Source organism: Sorex araneus, chromosome 1, assembly GCF_027595985.1.
Source record: "Sorex araneus isolate mSorAra2 chromosome 1, mSorAra2.pri, whole genome shotgun sequence".
NCBI lineage: Eukaryota > Metazoa > Chordata > Mammalia > Eulipotyphla > Soricidae > Sorex > Sorex araneus.
The window spans coordinates 183,211,732-183,220,244 of record NC_073302.1 but is presented as its reverse complement, the minus strand read 5'-3'; the positions used below and the strand labels follow the sequence as shown (position 1 = coordinate 183,220,244).

General features: G+C 35.6%; 1 non-coding gene across 1 annotated transcript; it reads left to right on the top strand.

The window, feature by feature from the left end:
• Positions 1 to 307: 307 nt before the first annotated feature.
• LOC129400944 (small nucleolar RNA SNORA44) lies at positions 308 to 432 on the top strand. The gene has a single exon (XR_008627990.1). It is a non-coding gene; the product is annotated as a small nucleolar RNA SNORA44 (small nucleolar RNA).
• Positions 433 to 8,513: the final 8,081 nt, after the last annotated feature.

The following is an 8,513-nucleotide window of genomic DNA, read 5'->3' as shown; positions in this document are numbered from 1 at the left end:
ATATAAATATATATATATATATCAATGGCCTGCTTGATTTAAAGTTTTACAGTTTCCTCATTAATGAAAAAAAGGTGATTACATTATCAATCACCTGCTAAGGGGTTATGATTTAGTTCTTGATAGGAAGGACGTAGAGTAAAAGAGAAAAGAATTAATCAAATGGAAACTGAAACCAGAGGCGTTAATTCACAGGGAAGTCTAATTATTTCCTGTGTCTGAAGTACTGAGGACCACCTCAGGTGGGTTAAACGTGTAAGCAATGTTTTTTGACCGGGGCTCGATGTAGAAGAATTAGATCTGGTTTTAGCATGTTTCTAAGGACTGTCAGAGGTAGCAGTCACGAGATCTCCAGCTGCCCGCAAGAGCCAGTGGAGAAATGGGCAGTGTAGGTCACTCTACTTGCTGTTGACACTGATCTTTCCTATAAAAGCCTCTGTCACTGTCACTGTCATCCCATTGCTCATCAATTTGCTCAAGCGGGCACTAGTAACGTCTCCATTGTGAGACTTGTTACTGTTTTTGGCATATCGAATACACCACGGGTAGCTTGCCAGGCTCTACTATGCGGGAAAGATACTCTTGGTAGCTTTACAGGCTCTCTGAGAGGGGTGGAGGAAATGAACCAAGGCCAGCTGCATGCAAGGCAAACGCCCTACCAGCTGTGCTAAGGCTCCAGACACCCTGTATATGCCAAGAGAAAAAAGTACAATAAGTTTTAATGCAGCTGTAGCAAGTCTAAGAACAGGGTCAGGAATACTAGCAGACATATGATACAATTGTGCAAAATAAAATAATGTACTAAATATCCATACAGTAATATACATATTGATATATTTAATGCATTGTAAAATAATTGACATTGTATTAATATGTAAGTAAGCTAGATTTACTTCTGTGCTCCGGACTGGAGCAAAAGCACAGCGGGTAGGGCATTTGCCTTGCCTGCAGCTGACCTGGATTCTATCCCCTCTCTGAGAGCCTAGCAAGCTACCTAGAGTATCCTGCCTGCACAGCAGAGCCCGGTAAGCTACCCGTGGCGTATTCCATATGCCAAAAACAGTAACAAGTCTCACAATGGAGACATTACTGGTGCCCACTCAAGTAAATTGATGAACAAGGAGATGACAGTGTTATAGTATTAATACACACACAAGTGTGCATGCACACACACACAGACAGACACACACACACACATATATATATATATATATATGGAGACCTAAACTTTTTTCGACCCAGAGTTCATATTCCCTTAAGAAAAAGGAAGTGTTGTACATTAACACCTATTTGATTCACTTTCAAAAGTAATTAAAGCTCATTATCTAAGGTGAAAAAGAATTACTTTCTTCTTTATAAATACTAGGTTTACATCTGGAAAATATGATTATTGTCTGAGGCTGTGAGAAAATAGTGACAATTAAAAAACACTAAGTAAGTGTCCTATTGCTGAACTTGAACATGGGATTTTCCTTTTCCCTAGTGCCAACTATTATTATAAAAGTACCAGTTGAAGCATCTGAGAAAATCACAACAGTAGAGTATTAATTCCCAAGAACAGCTCTGGGTGATCACATAATAAACACTTAAGGCCTTTGATGTACTTGTATGACCTTGGAAAGAAAAAGAGAGTAACAAAAATTATGTCTGAGGGCATATGCCTCAGGTGGCTTGGGTTTGGGCTTCTTGTGATTCCACAATTGCTCATGCTGATGTCTCTAGTGTTTAAATTGAGTGTCTTAACATCCACCTAGAAATAAAGGGAAAAGTTTACAAAAAAATAAACATATCTGTCATCCTGGGCTAAAGTGATAGGTTCGCCTTGCACGTGGCCAACCGTGGTTCAATTCCTCCATCCTTCTCAGAGAGCCCAGCAATCTACCAAGAGTATTTTGCCCGCACTGCAGAGACTGGCAAGCTACCCGTGTTGTATTCTATATGCCAAAAACAGTAACAACAAGTCTCACAATGGAGATGTTACTGCCTGCTCGAGCAAGTCGTTGAGCAAGGGGATGACAGTGACAGTGACATCTGTCATCTCATGGTTTGACACTACCTCCTAAGAAAATAGAGCATCTCTTTCCAGAGGCTCCAGCACTGAAATAAAGACATGGCCATGGCTTTCGAGTGAAAAGGTCTTTACAAAAAGTTGAAAATGATGACAGTATATATCGAAACCACACTAATTTGAGTTGAGAGAAATATAAAGAGAAAGTAGGAATTAATTCAAAATATTTCAGCAGGGATTATTTGAGCATGGGAAATGGAGCTTATTATTTCCCCAACACATGAGAAAACTACACATCTAATGTTGGCAGTCAATATTCAACTCAACAAATTATCATAATAGTATCAATAAAACCTGCTTGAAAATTCTGAAATATATCGGATATATTAATGCAGTTTGTTTTACACTGTGGCTAATATCCACCCTTTTTTGCTCCATGACTGGGGCCAAAGGGAGATATAATTTATTCCGGAGCCTTATGAGTTACATGAAGGAGGTGAGAACTGCAATGCGACATTAACTAAGCTTGTTATGCATGTCTTGAGGGAGCATATGTTTTTACAAAATATGATTCTTGTTTTACAATACTTAGCTTCCTAAGGGGGGGTTTATAAAATTTACCTTAGATTCTTTAGAAATAAATGATAATTTTGTGTACAGTATACAATGTTCCAAACATAGTTCCACTGAGATACCTCATGTTACATTCTCCTTAAGCCTGATTCTGTGCATTTGTAGCAGTGCTGGGTAGATACACAGTCTGCAAGGCTAGAGGATAAGTATCAGCAAATATCATGTCACCTTTTCTCAATGCATCAGTGAGTCACCTCTGAGACTGATGGAAATGCATTTGAATGCTCAATACAATATGAATGTGAAGACATTTAAATAAATATAATGTGTTTATCTGAGTCTGAGATCATGTCATACATGTTTATTTGAAGGGGTTATGTGCAGTCAATCAAATAAATGTACCTAGTAGATTGATGTCATTCCATTAAAACACATTCAAATAAACCTCTGCAACATTTAGAGCAAGGTAGGAGTAAACCAATTTGCATTCTTTCTTTGCTTTTAATTTTTTCTTTTTCTTTTTACTGTCCTCCCTCTTGCACTTCCTCCCTTCTTTCCTTCCCTTCCTCCATTTATTCCTTTTTTCTCTCCTTCTATCTCTCCCTCCTTCCTTCCCTTCTTAACTTCTTTCCTTTCTCCCTCCCTCCCTTCCTTCCTTCCTCCCTTCCTTCCTTCCTCCCTTCCTTCCTTCCTCCTTCTCCTTCCCTTTTCCTTTCTTTTTCTAACTTTCTAAAATATTATTTTATTTTAAATGTAAATGAGAGAATATCTCTCATTTTCAGTATAAATATTGGTTGTAATAATGATAAAATGCTGCTTTTATTGGTAATATACTAAAATTTTTATTTGCGTTTGATAATTTTCTGGTTTTATTTTCTGCTCCTTGCAAACAAACCTGTCATAAGAAAGTTAGTTTATTTTGATCCTTATAACCACTGAAAACAATTACTAAACAAATTTGCTTACATCATAAAATACTAATTTTGTAAGAAAAAATTACTCTGTATAGTAACAAATTTTTAGAATTCTAGCCACAAGGAAGTGAATTAAAACTTAAATTACTTCCTGATGATTTAAAGATAATTTTAGTGGACCACAATTTATAATATACATTTCCAACAGATATAAAAATTTCAGCAGTCTCCTGCCTCCAGGCTTGGCTGTCTTCACCAGGGCCCCTATGAGCAGAGAAGTTTGAGTTTCCCTCCCCGCCCCAAGCAGAACACCAGCATCCGAAGACCTCTGGAACCCAGCCACAGCCATGCTCAAGGACACTCTCCACACACTCGGACAAACTTCACGCATGAAGGAACCGGCAGAGGAACCCAGGTGTGCAGACCCTGGGGCTGAGATCTCCAAGCCTGCTAATATCAGGACTGGGCCTCCTCCACCCAGATCCCCCTTTGTCCAGTAGCTCGGTAGTCAAACCCACAAACTACCCCTGGCACGGTGTAATCCCATAAATGGTCAATATACAGAGACTACAAAACAAAGCTTCCAGAAGTGCGTGGTCGCATTTGCAGCTGTGTGACGTCTTATTGACTAGTTCTCTCTCTCTGAGAACCTGGCAAGCTACCGAGAGTGTTCTGCCTGCACGGCAGAGCCTGGCAAGCTCTCTGTGGTGTATTTGACATGCCAAAAACAGTAACAATGATGGATCTCATTCCTCTAATTCTGAAAGAGCCTCCAATACAGCACCATTGGGAAGGACGAGTAAAAAGAGGTTGCCAAAATGTCAGGGCTAGGATGAATGGAGACATTACTGGCACCCACTCAAGAAAACTGATGATCAACGGGATGACAGTGACGATGATGATGACAGTGATGATAAAAATATTAACTCAATGCATATAGCACATTTGCTTTATTTCATCAAATATAATGAAAAATATACTGGGATTAAACAAATTTAACTTTTAAAAAGAAATACAGACTTAAAAAAATGAAGTATTCTCATGGGCATATGATGCCTTTGTCAAGTATTTCTTTCATTAAAAGAGTTGAGAGCATGGTTTTTGTTTTATTGTTTTGCATAGTTTTTGTTTTGATTTAAAGTGAAAAGTAATGTATTTTGTTGAGTATTTCATTGCATGCATAGGTCTGGGCACAGCACCAGAGAGAAAGAAGCAATTGCATAATTGGGAAGGGGCTTATAGGGGAATAGAAAGCTTGACTCAGGTCACAGCTAAGAGTCAATTCCAAAATGTGCGCCTTCAGGACCGTGGGTGAAGCTGGATTTAAATGATCAAGTAGGAAACCATGTTTAGCTTAAGTTATCTGCTGTGAAACGTTGTGTATTGGTTCTTAGGTTTGTCTGTTTATGGTAGGTGAAACCATCTCCAGACATTAACCTGTGGTGTCAGGGCACTCAGCGGAAGACCAGGAGCTCTCCCCTGGTTCCTGCAGTCACCGGGTTAATTTTTTTAAGTCTATTTAAGTTTCACCATGCAGATGGATGGTGTCTGTTTGACATACAGGATGCCCCGAAGAGATAATTAGAAACTTGCCCTGGTTGTTTTGTTCTGAGGATAAGGACTACCACATCTGACAGACTGGCAAAGGCAGCGCCAGGATTAATATCCAATTTAAGCTAAATAGACCACTGCCAGCTTTCCCTTGCTTTGTTATTCTCAAGATGAATAGAAGACTTCAATGATGTATAGGTAGCTCTTCCATCACACACACACACACACACACACACACACACACACATCCTTATTCTCACCTGATCTAGGAATTAAGAACACTAGTAGTCCTTAAAATACTAGATTTAATGGACATGGCTTTCTAGTTCTGTTCAGTAGTTTGTCTTATACCGAGCACAGTACCTGGAACATAACGTGAGGCAATGGGGAACTTTACTGGAAACAGTCCCCTGCTATCGTGGGTCCAATCCTGCCACTGATTCTCTCACTAATTTGCATACACTCTCAGCTTCTCTGCTACACACTCTGCAACTACACACTGAAACAATTAAACCAAACAACAGCTAAGATATTTTCATATTCAAGGCTTAATGATGTGCTCAATCTCATCTGAGGATTTCATTTTGCTACTAAATTAATTTTACTGGTAATAATTTATTCTCCATCTCAGAATATAGCTATGGCACTAACTTTTACCATTGGAGCTACTTAGAGACTGCTAATTCTGTGACTACCTGATTTTTCCTGAAATTTGAATATAAAAGTCATCAACATTTTAGCAGTTTTCACTTGTATTGATACTCTAATAACTATCTTTGTTGCATTTATTATAAAAATCATTAATCATCTTAACAAATTAGTCACCAATATTCTGAGCTTTTATTTAATTGTCAATAACATGTTTAATAATGGCTCAATTCCACTTAGACCTGGTCCATTTATGTCCCGGGTACTGGAATTTTAATGCTAATTTACAAAGTAAGAAGAACATAATGAAAAGTTAATATATTTTATTACTTCAAATCAAAGGCAATATTTCTGACCTCATTGTATGCTCGTTATGTGTTCTAGAACTTACCCTCGATACCATATACTTAAGTATTTTAGTATTTTATTCCTCCTTTTTTGGTATTCAAACTAAAGGTATTTAAACTCAACTAGTTTAATAATTATGATAGGTATGAATTCTGTTCCAATGACATGTTGCTCATTTGAAAATTATTATTTATTATGCATCCCCACATTATTTAATTAACATACTGTGTTTATTTTATATATGTGTCATATTATGCTCAGCCTTCATAAGTAATAAACTTACATATTTCTTCTAGCTTTTTATAAATGAAAATAAAATTCATAAATATTAAAATATATTTACTGGTATTTAAGGTATTGTATCACATATTTTAAAGTGCTGTTATATATTTAAACAATTAATGAAATATATCACATGAACCATTTTTCATCATTTCTAAAACACCTTCAAAGTTTATAGTCTGCAATCAATTTCTAGGCTAGAAGTTATCCCAGCTGTTTTTTAATATTGGAAATTAAACAACATGTTCTTTTACCTCCTGGTCATTGTTATTTTTTAATTTTATTTTGACAGATTATGCTGAGTCATCTCTGCTGTTACACTTTATACAACATATTTTGTGAAGTATCAGCTGAGGTTAGATAATATTAATAATTTCTGTTCTTCTATGCTGTTGGTCAGCAGGAATCTTTAGAAGAACGTATTTGGCATATATTATACATATAAATGTTCCACATAACCATTTTTCAAATAAGCAAAATATAGAGGAGCTCTTCCTTTTATCTCTGGGGAGACTGCACTTCCCTTGGGGAAATAAATCTCATTCAAAGGCCCACCACATGTGAATTCACATTACAAATAGTTTTTACCATATGTGCAATGAACCTACACATCAAGATACTTTCAACTTTGATTCTGCATTTCCTCCCACTTGTCAGTTTAAACTACGCTGTTCAAGTTACTTTAAATTGAATGTAACTCTTTTGAATTATACTCCGAAGGCAGTACTTTAGAATAAGTAGAGGGTAATCATTCATTTTGTATTCATCGAGACAACATCAATCATAGTTACTTCATTAGGATTTATATAGATTAGAGTCCACAATTCCAAAGAATTCAACTATGCACTTTGTCTGTATTCATAATTTGTCTGTGAAGAAACTATGCTTTGTCAAACTAGAGTCATTTTAGTGATATCACAAGATATATTGTATTCTGATTATGGGTTTAATATGTGATAATATATTAGCTACATACATATGTATAAACTGTTCACCAACATTCAGCAATCAACATTCTTTAAACTTTTATAGCAACTAATGCTCAATATATCAGCAACAATAGAAGAGAGATATGTGCATATATTTAAGATCATTTTGTTCTGTCTATTTGGGAGTCAATGGCTGCTTAAGAATTTTTTGAGTTAAGTAAATTAACAGAAAACAAATATTAAAGTTTAATAGTTAGCTGCATTTATTTTGAACAAAAATTATTTTAAATAGTTTAATTAGATTCACTAACGATCATAATAATTTAATTTTTCCTATAAAATTGACATCAGCTAAAGATATTCTAAAAAAGTGTTTTATTCTATAATTTTCCCTTTCATTAAGTCACATTTTGGTTTCTGCTATACTATCCTTATAAAAGATATTTTAACATCAGCTATGAATGAAGTGATTTGAATTACACCAGCTTTGAATTCTTATGTAGAAATTCAAGAGATGGATTAGAGAGCAATTGGGATCCAAAGATTGTTTTTCACAAAGTTCTTTTGAATTATGCATAAATGACATTTGGATTCTGCTGTTTGAAGTTTATAATTCGGATAGCTATTTAAATATTAATGAGTTATTTGGGAAGTTTTACCAAGCAGATAATGACCAGGGAGACTGACTAGACAAGAATCTTGAGATATTTGTGGGCTACTTAAACTCTTTTACCTAATATTTTCCAACTACTAGAATTTTCAGGTTATTTACTACATTGTAATATTTAATTACTGCATGGAAGTCTATTGAGAAGTCAATTATAGGCCGTCTAAGTGTAATATATGAATGCAAAGCAAGAGTATAATGGTATTTCCATAAAATACTGTGTTCCTGAAAAATGCTTTGATCAGATCTATTTGGAAACACATGCATTAAGTCAAGATAATAAAGTGAAACACCAATAAAACTAAATAACAGGTGGTAATTTACAGAAGTGTACTAAAAGGCATACGTATTTATATATAAATAATATACCAATTATAAAATTTTTAAATCACTGATTTTCCTTTATGCTACAAAAGGCAATGTCATGTTTAATACATTGGGAGTAAGTGAACATTCCTAATTATCTTATGTTTTATTGTAATTATAATTTACCCATTTATCTGCTGTTCAAGGACTTTAGTTTTTCCTATGTTCAAACTGCTTCCATTGAGAGTTGAAATGGGGTCATTGTGCAGTTCTCCAGCTCACTGCTT